Below are 18,215 nucleotides of genomic sequence, written 5' to 3'. Positions count from 1 at the left end.
CTGCCAAAGGCGACGAATATATTTAAGAATATTAGACTTAAAATCATTATATGGAATGAATGAATGAATGAATGATTATGGCTTTACGCCACATCGGCAATATTTCAGCCATATTGTGGCGAGAACATGTTTAAAACCAGGAATCAGTATATGGTTTTCAAGACTGAAATATGAACATACAAAACAAATGAAAAATGACAGACATGTTTAAAACTAGGTAAAACAATCAAAGCTCTTTAAAAACTTGAAAACCACAAAGCTTTTGAAATTTTAATATGTATATATGAACTAGAAATATCTATGTGAAATAAAAATAAAATTATATCTTATGATATAATCCAATATGTTTTAAGTAATTAATGATAGTATCGCCAGCGACACCGTCAAATAAATCAAATATAGAGCTGACTGTGTAGAATCTTTGCCTAATATGAGCAAAGTCCACACAGTCAACCAGAATATGTTTGATGCCGTACTGGGCATTACAACCAACACACTCAGGAGCACTGCTCCCATCTAGGATAAAATTGTGTGTTAGACGAGAATGCCCAACACGGCACCTTGTTAGAACTACTTGGTCCCTACGAGACCTATTAAGAGTATAAGAATTATTGCCAATGACAGGATGAATAGCATGCAGTTTGTTGTGGATCTGCAAATCCCATTCATCCTGCCAAAGGCGACGAATATATTTAAGAATATGATATCTAAAATCAGTATAACAAATTTTCATCTTCGATATGGGTTTATTAAGGGCAGCTTTCGCCTCCCTATCCACGACTGTGTTTCCATGGATACCAATGTGACTTGGTATCCAACAGAATACAATATCTTTACCTCTTTTAATTAGATTTTTATGTACGGCTAATATCTCAAGGATGGAAGGATTTTTAAATTTATTATTCTGAATTGCCAAAAGGCAAGACAGCGAGTCCGTGCAGATCACAGCCCTCTGGGCATGCCCAGCAGAAACATATGACAAAGCCAGAAGTATAGCTCTGGCCTCTGTCATTATATGGTATTTTAACTTTCGACAAAGGTTTAGTAAGGGCAGCTTTTGCCTCCCTGTCCACGACTGTGTTTCCATGGATACCAACATGACTTGGAATCCAAAAGAATAGGATATCTTTACCTCTTTTAATTAGTTTTCGGTGTATGGCTAATATTTCGAAGATCAACGGATTTTTAAATTTATTATTCTGTATTGCCAAAAGGCTGGAAAGCGAGTCACTGCATATCACAGCCCTCTGAGCATGCCCAGAAGAGACATATGATAAGGCTAGGAGTATGGCCCTGGCCTCTGCAGAAAAGATTGAAGACGAGGATGGAAGACGAAGAGAAGCAACTCGCTGCTCTAAGACAGCTGCAGCTGCAACCCTATCCCCATTCTTTGACCCATCAGTATATATAAATTTATAATCCGAATATTTAGCCTTAATTTCAGCAAAACCTTGCTGAATTATAAGAATGAATGAATGAATGAATGATTATGGCTTAACGCCACATCGGCAATATTTCAGCCATACCGTGGGGAGAACAAGGTGAAAGCAAGAGACGGTTAAGGTTTTCGATATGACAATATGAACACCAAAAGTAAAACAAAAAGTACAGACGTGATTAAAATCGAATAAAAGAAAAATAAGATTTAAAACTCGAAAACCAGGGTTAGAGTACATGTATAAATATATATAACTGTTTATCTATAGATATCCATGACAATTAAAATTTATATTTTATGATATAGGCCAATGGCCTTTAAACAATTTATGACAACATCGCCAGCGATGCTGTCAAATAAATCATATATAGAGTTGACCGTGTAGAATCTCTGCCGAACATGGGCAAAGTCTACACAGTCAACCAGAATATGTTTGATGCCATATTGAGCATCACATCCAACACACTCGGGAGCACTGCTCCCATCCAAGATAAAATTGTGTGTCAGATGAGAATGTCCAATACGGCATCTGGTTAAAACGACTTGGTCTCTACGAGACATATCAAATGTATATGAATTATAGCCAATGACCGGATGAATGGCATGCAGTTTATTATGGACCTGCAAGTTCCATTCACCCTGCCAAAGGCCACGAATATATTTAAGAATATTGGACTTCATGTCAGTATAAAGGGATTTTTATCTTAGATATGGGTTTATTTAGGGCAGCTTTCGCCTCCCTGTCTGCGACTGTGTTTCTATGGATACCAATATGACTTGGTATCCAGCAGAATATAATATCTTTACCTCTTCTAATTAATTTCCTATGTATAGCTAAAATTTGAAGGATCAAGGGATTTTTAAATTTATTATTCTGTATTGCCAATAGGCAGTACAACGAGTCAGTGCATATCATTGCCCTCTGGGCACACCCAGAAGAAACATATGATAAGGCCAGGAGTATACCTCTGGCCTCGGCAGAGAATATTGAAGAAGAGGATGGAAGACAAAAGGAAGAGACTCGCTGCTCCATGACAGCCGCAGTCGCAACCCTGTCCCCATCCTTCGACCCGTCAGTATATATAAATTTATAATCCATATAATTAGCTTTAATTTCAGCAAAACCTTGCTGAATTATAAGAGAATTTATATTCGATTTATTATATTTACGTAGATCAAATATTAGTTTAGGTTGTGGGAGAAGCCATGGAGGAGACTCCGGAAAAGACACCGGAGCTATATCCTCAAGGTTGATGTTAGCTCCCACAATATGGTCCCGTATACGAAGACCGAACGAAGGGATCTTGTTAGGACATTTAGTATATTTGTCTACATACAATGTATTGAAAACACAGTCGTAGGCAGGGTTTGTTGGATGTGCTTTAAGCTTTGTAGCATATTGAAGGCTAAGTTTTATACGTCGGTTATATAAAGAAGGCTCATTTGCCTCCACGTATAAACTTTCTACTGGTGAGGTTCTAAAAGCACCAAGGCTGAGCCTCAAACCTTGGTGATGAACGGGATCCAACATTTTAATGTACGACTTCCTAGTAGAACCGTAATTGATGGATCCATAGTCCAATTTAGACCTCACCAGAGAACGATATAAATTAAGTAAAACTGATCGGTCAGCACCCCAATCGGTGCTAGACACGACCTTAATTATATCGAGAGGCTTTGTACATTTAGCTTTAAGCATTTTTATATGAGGTATAAAAGATAGTTTACTATCAAATATTATACCTAAAAACTTTGTTTCTCCAACAATTTTAACCTGTTCACCACAAAAATTAAGCTCAGGGTCAAGATGAAGTTTCCGTTTGTTACAAAAATGCATACCGACGGTTTTAGACGTTGAAAATCTAAAACCGTTTTCAGTTGCCCATTTCTCGATCTTATTGAGACAAAGCTGCAACTGACGTTCGATATTATTCATGTTCGTAGCTCGGTAGCATATAAGGAAATCATCCACGTATAAAGAACCCTCTGTGCCAGATGTTAATGTTTTTGCTAGGCTATTTATTTTTATGCTAAACAGAGTTGGTGATAGAATGCTGCCCTGGGGTACACCCATTTCCTGCTCATAAGAGTCAGAAAGAGTGGACCCAACCCGTACCTTAAACTGACGATCAGATAAAAATTGAGATATAAATATAGGTAATCGACCTTTAAGACCCATGTTCGCGAGGTCTTTTAAAATACCATATTTCCATGTGGTGTCGTAGGCCTTTTCAAGGTCAAAAAATATGGACACCACATGTTCATTATTGATGAAGCCATCGCGAATAAAGGTTTCAAATCGAACAAGGTGATCCATGGTAGATCTACCTTGCCGAAAACCACATTGAATATTAGATAAAAGCTTGTTGGTTTCAAGAAACCAAACAAGCCTATCATTAATCATCCGTTCCATAGTCTTACAGACACAGCTGGTAAGAGCTATGGGACGGTAATTATTTGGATCATTATGATCCTTACCCGGTTTGGGAACCGGGATAATACACGCCTCCCTCCATGAGGCTGGAAAATTACCAGTTATCCAAATATCATTAATCAAGTCCAAGAGAGTCTCCAGTGGCTCAGGTGGTAAATGGTTCAGAAACTTATAATATACATTATCAGGACCACAAGCAGTATCGTGGGCCTTTTTCAATGCAGTTTTAAGTTCATCGATATTAAAAGGATTATTATAATCTTCTAAATTCTTAGAAGAAAAGGGCAATTTAATTTTCTCCTTCTGGTTTTTAATACGTTGGAATTCTTTAGTATAATTCTCAGAAGAAGATTTCTTTGAGATTGTTTCAGCTAGTTTATTAGCTATATCGGGTGGAGAAGTTATTATATTATCTCCATCTTTTAAATGCTGAACTTTTGCTCTATTATTTTTGCCCTTAAGTTTCTGAACCATGTTCCAGACCTTACGCATGGGTGTTTTTGACGTAATGCCCGAAACAAAGTTCCGCCAACAAGATCGTCTCTTGGACTTGAGTAATCGACGAGCCTTAGCTCGAAAAATACGAACCTGGTTTAAGTTATTATCAGTAGGACAATGGTTAAATCTACGTTCAGCCTTTTTACGGTCCTTTATGGCTTTATGACAGTCATTGTCGTACCAGGGTTTACTTTTGGATTTTGGATTTGTCGAGGTCTTAGGTATAGTTCTATCGGCAGCTCGTAATACAAGCTCGTTAAATTTTAACATAGGATCATCTGCTGCTTTGAGAGTCTCTGGAATGATATCAGCCTCACAGAACATCTCAAATGCGATCCAATCTGCTTTATCGAATTTCCACCTAGCTACACGTTCTAAAGAATTAGAAGTGATATGTTCTAGGATTATAGGAAAATGGTCACTACCACAAAGATCGTCATGCACCTTCCAAGAAAAATCTGGGAGAAGTGATGGATCTGAGATAGTGAGATCGATAGCAGAATAAGCGCCATTACCTGGATGTAAATAGGTGTTAGAACCATCATTGAAATAACACAGTTCCTCCTTCGATAAAAAATCTTCCATTAACTTGCCCTTATTATTTATGTTATTACTGCCCCATAGGGGGTTATGGGAATTAAAATCTCCCATAAGTATAAAAGGTTTGGGTAATTGTTCTTTTAGATTACGTAACTGCAAAGCTGACAAAGAAATGTTCGGGGAAATATACACCGAACATAATGTGATTGTTTTGGACAACGAAACACGAACAGCCACAGCCTGCAGTTCTGTATCCAGAGCAACAGGGCTGTGAATAACATTGTTATTCACGAAGATGGAAGAGCCGCCTGCAGCTCGATCTTCTTCATTTGAATAAGTGCTGTATAAGGAATAATTTTTCAGAGTTATATTATCTTTGTCAGATGTCTTCAGGTGAGTTTCCTGAAGACACAGGGCTATAGGATTAACTGATTGAACTAACTGTGTTATTTCAATAAAATTTACCTTAAGGCCTCGACAATTCCACTGTATAATTTTGTCTAAATAAGACATTATGGAGGGAGACGTATAGGAGATTTCTCTTTATGTTTGGACAGAGGACGACCCTTCCTTGGAGATCGGCTGGAACATCTCCCTGGTGCGGGTGATGTATCCATCACATCTGCATCCGATGTTGTAGGACCAACGTCCTCCAACGATCCAAATCTATTAAAAGTTTGGACAGGGTCCCTGGTGGCCTTCGAGGGACGCTCTGTGGGACCGCTAGGTTTACTATTATCACTATTATATTTGCAGATTTGGTTTTGGCAGATTTGTTTTTGAATTGGTTAATTTCAGGTTTATCAGTTTGTTGTTTATTATTGACTGGTTTTATTTGCTGTTCTGCAGTGGTCTGTGTTGAGCAGGAAATATGCGCAGGTTGAGCAGCAGGTTGTAAAGATGTGAAGCTAGGTTTGTCGTTTCCAATGGGCCATGTTAATGAAGTCTGAGTTCCAACAGACGTTGTAGTTCGCTTGACCACATTGGCAAACGAAGATTGCAGTGATGTGTTAGAGACGGAGGCCAATTTGCGGGCCTCCTGATAAGAGATATTATTTTTAGTTTTTAGATTTATTATTTGCTTTTCTTTAATAAAAAACGGACAGTCCTTGGAGGAGGCCATGTGATCTCCACTGCAATTACAACACTTAACTGTGCTGCTGCAGTCGAAACCATCATGACCCTCACTGCCGCATCTAAAACAAACCATTTTATTTTTACATTGGCCCTTGCCGTGACCAAATTTTTGGCAAGTAAAGCAGCGTGTAGGGTTGGGAATGTATAAATCTACACTAACCCTATACGGGCCAATGTAGATATACGACGGAAGCGAGGTTGTGTTAAAGGTCAAAAGATATGTATTAAGTTTAATGATGTTGCCAGATTTCTTCATAGTGAAGCGTTTAACTCTGGCAACACCCTGTGATTTCAGTTCTGCGCATATTTCCTCCTCAGACAAGTCAATAATATCACCATCCCGGTCACGAATTATTCCCTGACAGCTGTTCAGGGAATTGTGCGGGGATGCGAAAACAGATATATCAGCAATTTTATTTAATGATAATAAATTTTTTGATTGTTGCTTCGGGAAACATTCAATGAGAATGTCTCCGGATCTTAACTTTTTAACTGTTTTTAATGTTCCAGCTGTGCCCTGGAGAGCCCTTTTCAACACAAAAGGGTGAATTTTTGAAGCCGGCTTCTGTTCACTCTTAGTCGAGAGAACAATACAAGCCGGCCAGCTGTCCTGTCCATTATCAAGAGAGTCTGAAAAAAGTTCTAACTTCCTCTTTTTGTCAGCACTTGATGAAGTCGGCTGAGAGGAAGATCTGTTAGGCATAGTTAAAGTTGAGATTTGAAATGAGGCCATTGTTTAATTTTTTTAAATTTCGCCTTACGTGTCCCCCACCCGCCACGGAGTGCCAACAAGGGCGAATCTACCTCTGCGGATGACCGGCAGAGAATAGAAACAGGGAATCCACGCAAGGTATACTCGAACAGATTGAGTTATACCAAAAGGTTAAACTCAATCTACTCGATTGACCCATTAGCCACCGCCTTCTGCATTGACCCCAAAGGAAGTGCATCTGAAGAAGAGCAAACTTGACATCTCAGTAAGACAAAGAATAACAAACGGGATCAAGTGTGGGGCTTGACGTGACCAAGCCGATTGATCGGACCGGGCCCATCCGACCTCCCGTCTCTCTCCAAGTAAGGGCCAAAGTGGCGTGTTGGGCGTGAGGATCTCGCAAGACCAACCCGTCCTCAGCCACCAGGATCCCGTCCTCGAAGATTACGGGTTGCAACCCACGGCAAACAGGTCGCTCCCCGGTTGCCTCTCACACAACCGGGAAGATGTGAGCCTATTATATTCACCGGTCTCACACAGGAGAGCTCTAGGTTAGTCGACTTTTACGACAAGCTTGCCTAGAGGGCTGAGGTCCTATTCTTATCACCCCGGAAACCCCACGGGGGAGAACAAGGTGAAAGCAAGAGACGGTTAAGGTTTTTCGATATGACAATATGAACACCAAAAGTAAAACAAAAAGTACAGACGTGATTAAAATCGAATAAAAGAATGAATGAATGATTATGGCTTAACGCCACATCGGCAATATTTCAGCCATATCGTGGCGAGAACAAGGTGAAAGCAAGAGACGGTTAAGGTTTTCGATCTGATAATATGAACACCAAAAGTAAAACAAAAGTACAGACGTGCTTAAAATCGAATAAAAGAAAAATAAGATTTAAAACTCGAAAACCAGGGTTATAGTACATGTATAAATATATATAACTGTTTATCTATAGATATTTGACAATTAAAATTTATATTTTATGATATAGACCAATGGCTTTCAAACAATTTATGACAACATCGCCAGCGATGCTGTCAAATAAATCATATATAGAGTTGACTGTGTAGAATCTCTGCCGAACATGGGCAAAGTCTACACAGTCAACCAGAATATGTTTGATGCCATATTGAGCATCACATCCAACACACTCGGGAGCACTGCTCCCATCCAAAATGAAATTGTGTGTCAGATGAGAATGTCCAATACGGCATCTGGTTAAAACGACTTGGTCTCTACGAGACATATCAAATGTATATGAATTATAGCCAATGACCGGATGAATAGCATGCAGTTTATTATGGACCTGCAAGTTCCATTCACCCTGCCAAAGGCCACGAATATATTTAAGAATATTCGACTTCATGTCAGTATAAGGGATTTTAACTTTCGACAAAGGTTTAGTAAGGGCAGCTTTGGCCTCCCTGTCCACGACTGTGTTTCCATGGATACCAACATGACTTGGTATCCAACAGAATAGGATATCTTTACCTCTTTTAATTAGTTTTCGGTGTATGGCTAATATTTCGAAGATCAACGGATTTTTAAATTTATTATTCTGTATTACCAAAAGGCTGGAAAGCGAGTCACTGCATATCACAGCCCTCTGAGCATGCCCAGAAGAGACATATGATAAGGCCAGGAGTATAGCCCTGGCCTCTGCAGAAAAGATTGAAGACGAGGATGGAAGACGAAGAGAAGCAACTCGCTGCTCTAAGACAGCTGCAGCTGCAACCCTATCCCCATCCTTTGACCCATCAGTATATATAAATTTATAATCCGAATATTTAGCCTTAATTTCAGCAAAACCTTGCTGAATTATAAGAGGATTTGTATTTGATTTATTAAATTTACGTAGATCAAATATCAGTTTAGGTTGTGGAAAAAGCCATGGTGGGGACTCCGGAAAAGGCACCTGAGCTATGTCCCCAAGTTTAATGTTGGCTTCCACAATATGGTCCCTAACACGAACACCGAACGAAGGGATCTTGTTAGAACACTTATTATATTTGTCTACATATGATGGATTGAAAACACAGTCGTAGGCAGGGTTTGTTGGATAAGCTTTAAGCTTTGCAGCATATTGAAGGCTCAGTTTTACACGCCTGTGATGTAAAGAAGGCTCATTAGCCTCTACGTATAAACTTTCTACTGGTGAGGTTCTAAAAGCACCAAGGCTGAGCCTCAAACCTTGATGATGGACCGGATCCAACATTTTAGTATACGACTTCCTAGCGGAACCGTAAATGATGGATCCATAATCCATTTTAGACCTCACCAGAGAACGATATAAATTAAGTAAAACTGATCGGTCAGCACCCCAATCGGTGCTAGACACGACCTTAATTATATCGAGAGCCTTTGTACATTTAGCTTTAAGCATTTTAATATGAGGTATAAATGATAATTTTCTATCGAATATAACCCCTAAAATATTATTTTCTCCAACAATTTTTACTGGTTTACCACAAAAATTAAGTTCAGGGTCAAGATGGAATTTCCGTTTATTACAAAAATGCATACCGACGGTTTTAGATGTTGAAAATCTAAAACCATTGGCAACTGCCCATTTCTCGATCTTATTGAGACAAAGCTGCAGTTGCCGCTCGATGTTATTCATATTTTTAGCACGGTAGCATATAAGGAAATCATCCACGTATAAAGAACCCTCAGTGCCAGATGTCAACGTTTTAGCTAAGCTATTAATTTTTATGCTGAACAGTGTTGGCGAAAGAATACTGCCCTGGGGAACACCCATCTCCTGCTCATGCGAATCAGAAAGAGTGGGCCCCACCCGTACCTTAAACTGACGATCAGATAGAAATTCGGATATAAATGATGGTAAGCGGCCTTTAAGACCCATATCAGAAAGGTCCTTTAAAATACCATATTTCCATGTGGTGTCGTAGGCCTTTTCAAGGTCAAAAAATATCGACACCACATGTTCATTATTAATAAAACCGTCACGAATAAAAGTTTCGAAACGGACAAGGTGATCTAAAGTAGATCGACCTTGACGAAAACCACATTGTATATTAGATAGTAACTTGTTGGTTTCAAGAAACCAAACAAGCCTATCATTTACCATCCGTTCCATAGTCTTACAGACGCAGCTGGTAAGAGCTATGGGACGGTAATTATTTGGATCAGTATGATCCTTACCCAGTTTAGGGACCGGGATAATACACGCCTCCCTCCAAGTCGGCGGAAAATTACCAGTTTGCCAAATGTCATTAAGTAAATCTAAGAGAGTCTCAAGTGGCTCAGATGGTAAATGATTCAGAAGCTTATAATATATATTATCAGGGCCACACGCAGTATCGTGTGCCTTTTTAAGAGAAGTTTTAAGTTCCTCAATTGAAAAACGTCGATTATAATCTTCTAAATTCTTAGAAGAAAAAGGCAATTTAATTTTCTCCTTATGTTTTTTAATACGTCGAAACTCAGAAGTGTAATTGATGGCGATGTTAACAGGGTATCGCCATCTTTTAAATGCTGAAATTTGGCTTTGTTGTTTTTGCCCTTAAGCTTCTGAACCATGTTCCAGACCTTACGCATGGGTGTTTTTGACGTAATGCCCGAAACAAAGTTCCGCCAACAAGAACGTCTCTTAGACTTAATTAATCGGCGAGCCTTAGCTCCGAATATACGGACCTGGTTTAAATTATTATTATCAGGACAATGATTAAATCTGCGCTCGGCCTTTTTGCGATCCTTTATGGCTTTACGACAGTCATCGTCGTACCAGGGTTTACTTTTGGATTTGGGATTTGTCGAGGTCTTAGGTATAGTTCTATCAGCTGCTGTTAATATAAGTTCATTAAATTTTAAAAGAGGATCTTCTGCAGCATTGAGATTCTCTGGAGTGATGTCAGCCTCACAGAACATCTCAAATGCGATCCAATCTGCTTTATCGAATTTCCACCTAGCTACACGTTCTAAAGAATTAGAAGTGATATGTTCTAGGATTATAGGAAAATGGTCACTACCACAAAGATCGTCATGCACCTTCCAAGAAAAATCAAGGAAAAGTGATGGATCTGTAATAGTGAGATCGATAGCAGAATAAGCGCCGTTACCTGGATGTAAATAGGTATTAGAACCATCATTGAAATAACACAGTTCTTCGTTAGATAAGAAGTTTTCTACTATCTTGCCCTTATCATTGATGTTGTTACTGCCCCATAGGGGGGTTATGGGAATTAAAATCTCCCATAAGTATAAAAGGCGTTGGCAACTGTTCTTTTAAATTATTTAACTGCAAAGCTGACAAAGAAATGTTCGGGGGAATATACACTGAACATAATGTGATTGTTTCACATAGTGAAACACGAACGGCCACAGCCTGAAGCTCTGTATCCAGAGCAACAGGGCTGTGAATAACATTGTTATTGACGAAGATAGAGGAGCCGCCTGCAGCTCGATCTTCTTCATTCGAGTACGTACTGTATAATGAGTAATTTTTTAAGAGTTATTTTGTCTTTGTCAGATGTCTTCAGGTGAGTTTCCTGAAGACACAGGGCAATAGGATTTAATGATTGAACAAGCTGTGTTATTTCAATAAAATTTACCTTCAGGCCTCGACAATTCCACTGTATAATTTTGTCATATATCGCCATTATGGAGGGAGACGTATAGGAGATTTTGCTTTAGGTTTTGATCGAGGACGACCCTTTCGTGGAGATCGGCTGGAAGATCTCCCTGATGCGGGTGATGTATCCATCACCTCCGCATCTGATGTTGAAGGACCAACGTCCTCCAACGAACCAAACTTATTAAAAGTTTGTATAGGATCCCTAGTGGCCTTAGAGGGACGCTCTGTGGGGCCACTAGGTTTATTAGTTACTTTATTATTATTTTGTGATTGACTTTTGGACTTATTTTTGTCATTTTTAGGGCAATTGGGCTCAGCTGGTTTACCAGGGTGTTCTATACTATTTACTGTTTTTATTTGTTCTTTTGAAGGAGTTTGAGTTGAGGAAGAACTAAATGAAGGTTGAGATGGAAGTTGCACAGAAACATAACTAGGTTTGTCGTTTCCAATGGGCCAAGTCCAAGAGGTTTGAGTAGCAACAGTTGCTACCCGCTTGACCACATTGGCAAACGAAGTCGGTAGAGAAGTATTAGAAAGTGAGGCTAATTTACGGGCGTCCTGATAGGAGATATTGTTTTTAATTTTCAAGTTGATAATTTGCTTTTCCTTAACGAAAAGCGGACAGTCCCTTGAGGAGGCCATGTGATCTCCACCGCAGTTGCAACACTTAACTGTGTTGCTGCAGTCGAAACCCTCATGGCCGTCACTGCCGCATCTGAAGCAAATGAGTTTGTTCTTGCATTGTCCCTTGCCATGACCAAATCGTTGGCAATTAAAACAACGTGTAGGATTGGGGATATATAAATCCACATTAACCCTATACGGGCCAACGTAGATATGAGATGGAAGGGAGGTAGTGTTAAAGGTAAGCAGGTATGTATTAAGTTTAAAGAGGTTACCAGATTTCTTCGTAACGAAGCGTTTCACTCTGGTAACACCCTGTGAATTTAGTTCTTGGCAGATTTCTTCCTCAGTCAGGTCAGCTATATCACCATCCCTGTCACGAATGATTCCCTGACAGCTGTTCAGGGAATGGTGAGGGGATGTGAAAACAGATATGTCAGATATTTTATTTAATTTAAGTAAATTTTTTGACTGTTGTTGCCGGAAACATTCAATGAGAATGTCTCCGGATCTAAGTTTTTTAACGTTTTTTAAAGTTCCAGCTGTGCCCTGGAGAGCCCTCTGCAAAAGAAACGGATGAATTTTTGAAGCCGGCTTTTGTTCACTCTTAGTTGAGAGAACAATAAAAGCCGGCCAACTGCTGTGTTCGTTATCCAGTGAGTCAGACAACTTCCTCTTTTTATCAGCACTTAAAGACAAAGTCGGCTGAGAGGAAGATTTATTAGCTATATTCGAAATATTTAAAGTAGGTTTTAATGAATGAATGAATGAATGAATGATTATGGCTTTACGCCACATCGGCAATATTTCAGCCATATCGTGGCGAGAACATGTTTAAAACCAGGAATCAGTATATGGTTTTCAAGACTGAAATATGAACATACAAAACAAATGAAAAATGACAGACATGTTTAAAACTAGGTAAAACAATCAAAGCTCTTTAAAAACTTGAAAACCACAAAGCTTTTGAAATTTTAATATGTATATATGAACTAGAAATATCTATGTGAAATAAAAATAAAATTATATCTTATGATATAATCCAATATGTTTTAAGTAATTAATGATAGTATCGCCAGCGACACCGTCAAATAAATCAAATATAGAGCTGACTGCTCATATTAGGCAAAGATTCTACACAAAGTCCACACAGTCAACCAGAATATGTTTGATGCCGTACTGGGCATTACAACCAACACACTCAGGAGCACTGCTCCCATCTAGGATAAAATTGTGTGTTAGACGAGAATGCCCAACACGGCACCTTGTTAGAACTACTTGGTCCCTACGAGACCTATTAAGAGTATAAGAATTATTGCCAATGACAGGATGAATAGCATGCAGTTTGTTGTGGATCTGCAAATCCCATTCACCCTGCCAAAGGCCACGAATATATTTAAGAATATGAGATCTAAAATCAGTGTAACAAATTTTCATCTTCGATATGGGTTTATTAAGGGCAGCTTTCGCCTCCCTATCCACGACTGTGTTTCCATGGATACCAATGTGACTTGGTATCCAACAGAATACAATATCTTTACCTCTTTTAATTAGATTTTTATGTACGGCTAATATCTCAAGGATGGAAGGATTTTTAAATTTATTATTCTGAATTGCCAAAAGGCAAGAGAGCGAGTCCGTGCAGATCACAGCCCTCTGGGCATGCCCAGCAGAAACATATGACAAAGCCAGAAGTATAGCTCTGGCCTCTGCAGAAAAGATTGAAGACGAGGATGGAAGACGAAGAGAAGTGACCCGCTGTTCTAAGACAGCCGCAGTCGCAACCTTCTCCCCATCCTTCGACCCGTCAGTATATATAAATTTATAATCTGGATAATTAGCCTTTATCTCAGAAAAACTTTGCTGAATTATTAGAGGATTCGTATTTCTTTTGTTATGTTTACGTAGATGAAATATCAATTTAGGTTGTGGGAGAAGCCATGGAGGAGACTCCGGTAAAGAAACCGGAGCTATATTCTCAAGCTCGATGCCAGCTCCCACAACGTGGTCCCGAACACGAATGAATGAATGAATGATTATGGCTTAACGCCACATCGGCAATATTTCAGCCATATCGTGGCGAGAACAAGGTGAAAACAAGAGATGGTTAAGGTTTTCGATATGATAATATGAACATCAAAAGTAAAATAAAAAGTACAGACATGTTTAAAATCGCATAAAAGAAAAAATTAGAGTTAAAACTCGAAAACCAGGCTTATATATTACATGTATAAATCTATATGTATATAACTGTTTATATATAGATATTTATGACGATTAAGATTTATATTTTATGATATAGGCCAATGGCCTTCAAATAATTGATGACAACATCGCCAGCGATGCTGTCAAATAAATCATATATAGAACTGACTGTGTAGAACCTTTGCCGAACATGGGCAAAGTCTACACAGTCAAACAGAATATGTTTGATGCCATATTGAGCATCACATCCAACACACTCGGGAGCACTGCTCCCATCCAAGATGAAATTGTGTGTTAGACGAGAATGTCCAATACGGCATCTGGTTAAAACGACTTGGTCTCTACGAGACATATCAAGTGTATATGGATTAAAGCCAATGACAGGATGAATGACATGCAGTTTATTGCAAACCTGCAGATCCCATTCACCCTGCCAAAGGCCACGAATATATTTAAGAATATTAGACTTAAAATCATTATATGGTATTTTAACTTTCGACAAAGGTTTAGTAAGGGCAGCTTTTGCCTCCCTGTCCACGACTGTGTTTCCATGGATACCAACATGACTTGGTATCCAACAGAATAGGATATCTTTACCTCTTTTAATTAGTTTTCGGTGTATGGCTAATATTTCGAAGATCAACGGATTTTTAAATTTATTATTCTGTATTGCCAAAAGGCTGGAAAGCGAGTCACTGCATATCACAGCCCTCTGAGCATGCCCAGAAGAGACATATGATAAGGCCAGGAGTATAGCCCTGGCCTCTGCGGAAAAGATTGAAGACGAGGATGGAAGACGAAGAGAAGCAACTCGCTGCTCTAAGACAGCTGCAGCTGCAACCCTATCCCCATCCTTTGACCCATCAGTATATATAAATTTATAATCCGAATATTTAGCCTTAATTTCAGCAAAACCTTGCTGAATTATAAGAGGATTTGTATTTGATTTATTATATTTACGTAGATCAAATATCAATTTAGGTTGTGGAAAAAGCCATGGTGGGGACTCCGGAAAAGACACCTGAGCTATGTCCCCAAGTTTAATGTTGGCTTCCACAATATGGTCCCTAACACGAACACCGAACGAAGGGATCTTGTTAGAACATTTATTATATTTGTCTACATATGATGGATTGAAAACACAGTCGTAGGCAGGGTTTGTTGGATAAGCTTTAAGCTTTGCAGTATATTGAAGGCTCAGTTTTACACGCCTGTGATGTAAAGAAGGCTCGTTAGCCTCTACGTATAAACTTTCTACTGGTGAGGTTCTAAAAGCACCAAGGCTGAGCCTCAAACCTTGGTGATGGACCGGATCCAACATTTTAGTATACGACTTCCTAGCGGAACCGTAAATGATGGATCCATAATCCATTTTAGACCTCACCAGAGAACGATATAAATTAAGTAAAACTGATCGGTCAGCACCCCAATCGGTGCTAGACACGACCTTAATTATATCGAGAGCCTTTGTGCATTTAGCTTTAAGCATTTTAATATGACGTATAAATGATAATTTTCTATCGAATATAACCCCTAAAAATTTATTTTCTAAAACAATTTTCACTGGTTTACCACAAAAATTAAGTTCAGGGTCAAGATGGAATTTCCTTTGATTACAAAAATGCATACCGACGGTTTTAGATGTTGAAAATCTAAAACCATTGGCAACTGCCCATTTCTCGATCTTATTGAGACAAAGCTGCAGTTGCCGCACGATGTTATTCATATTTTTAGCACGGTAGCATATCAGGAAATCATCCACATATAAAAAACCCTCTGTGCCAGATGTTAATGTTTTAGCCAAACTATTAATTTTTATGCTAAATAGTGTTGGTGAAAGGATACTGCCCTGGGGTACACCCATTTCCTGCTCATAAGAGTCAGAAAGAGTGGACCCCACCCTTACCTTAAACTGACGATCGGATAAAAATTCTGATATAAATATAGGTAATCGGCCTTTAAGACCCATATCCGCGAGGTCTTTTAAAATACCATATTTCCATGTGGTGTCGTAAGCCTTCAAGGTCAAAAAATATGGACACCACATGTTCTTTATTGATGAATCCATCTCGTATAAAGGTTTCGAAGCGAACAAGGTGATCCATAGTGGATCTACCTTGACGAAAACCACATTGTATGTTAGAAAGTAACTTGTTGGTTTCAAGAAACCAAACAAGTCTATAATTTATCATCCGTTCCATAGTTTTACAGACACAGCTGGTAAGAGCTATGGGACGGTAATTATTTGGATCATTATGATCCTTACCCGGTTTGGGAACCGGGATAATACACGCCTCCCTCCATGACGGTGGAAAATTACCAGTTATCCAAATATCATTAAGCAAGTCCAAGAGAATCTCCAGTGGCTCAGGTGGTAAATGGTTCAGAAACTTATAATATACGTTATCAGGACCACAAGCAGTATCGTGGGCCTTTTTTAGTGCAGTTTTAAGTTCCTCAATATTAAAAGGACAATTATAATCTTCTAAATTTTTAGAAGAAAAGGGCAATTTAATTTTCTCCTCCTGGTTTTTAATATGTTGGAATTTTTTAGTATAGTTCTCAGAAGAAGATTTTGTTGAAATTGTTTCAGCAAGTTTATTTGCTATATCACATGGAGAGGTTAATATATTATCTCCATCTTTTAAATGCTGGACTTTGGCTTTATTATTTTTGCCCTTAAGTTTCTGAACCATGTTCCAGACCTTACGCATTGGTGTTTTTGACGTAATGCCCGAAACAAAGTTCCGCCAACAAGATCGTCTCTTGGACTTGAGTAATCGACGAGCCTGAGCTCTAAAATTACGAACCTGGTTTAAATTATTATCAGTGGGACAATGATTAAATCTGCGTTCAGCCTTTTTACGGTCCTTTATGGCTTTACGACAGTCATTGTAGTACCAGGGCTTACTTTTGGATTTTGGATTTGTCGAGGTCTTAGGTATAGTTCTATCGGCAGCTCGTAATACAAGCTCGGTAAATCTTAACACAGGATCATCTGCTGCTTTGAGGATCTCTGGAGAGATATCAGCCTCACAGAACATCTCAAATGCGATCCAGTCTGCTTTATCGAATTTCCACCTAGCTACACGTTCTAAAGAATTAGAAGTGATATGTTCTAGGATTATAGGAAAATGGTCACTACCACAAAGATCGTCATGCACCCTCCAAGAAAAATCCGGGAGAAGTGATGGGTCCGTGATAGTGAGATCGATAGCAGAATAAACGCCATTACCTGGATGTAAATAGGTATTAGAACCATCATTGAAATAACACAGTTCTTCCTTCGATAAGAAGTCTTCGACTATCTTGCCCTTATTATTTATGGTATTACTGCCCCATAGGGGGTTATGGGAATTAAAATCACCCAGTATTATAAACGGTTTTGGCAATTGTTCTATTAGATTATGTAACTGTAAAGCTGACAAAGAAATGTTAGGAGGAATATACACTGAACACAATGTGATTGTTTCAGACAATGAAACACGCACAGCCACAGCCTGAAGCTCTGTATGCAGAGCAACAGGGCTGTGTATAATATTGTTATTTATGAAGATCGAAGAGCCGCCTGCAGCTCGCTCTTCTTCATTCGAGTAAGTGCTGTATAATGAATAATTTTTAAGGGAAAATTTATCTTTGTCAGATGTCTTCAGGTGAGTTTCCTGAAGACACAGGGCTATAGGATTTAATGATTGAACAAGCTGTGTAATTTCAATAAAATTTACCTTAAGACCTCGACAATTCCACTGTATAATTTTGTCATATATCGCCATTATGGAGGAAGGCGTATTGGGGATTTCTCTTTATGTTTGGATCGCGGACGACCCTTCCGTGGAGATCGGCTGGAACATCTCCCTGGTGCGGGTGATGTATCCATCACATCCGCATCCGATGTTGAAGGATCAACGTCCTCCAACGATCCAAACTTATTAAAAGTTTGGACAGGGTCCCTAGTGGCCTTAGAGGGACGCTCTGTTGGGCCAGTAGGTTTATTAGTTTAATTATTTTTATTTGGAGGTTCATTTTGGG

Source organism: Liolophura sinensis, unplaced genomic scaffold (assembly GCF_032854445.1).
Source record: "Liolophura sinensis isolate JHLJ2023 unplaced genomic scaffold, CUHK_Ljap_v2 scaffold_33, whole genome shotgun sequence".
In the NCBI taxonomy this organism is placed as follows: Eukaryota; Metazoa; Mollusca; class Polyplacophora; order Chitonida; family Chitonidae; genus Liolophura; species Liolophura sinensis.
Note: the sequence above shows the minus strand (reverse complement) of the source record.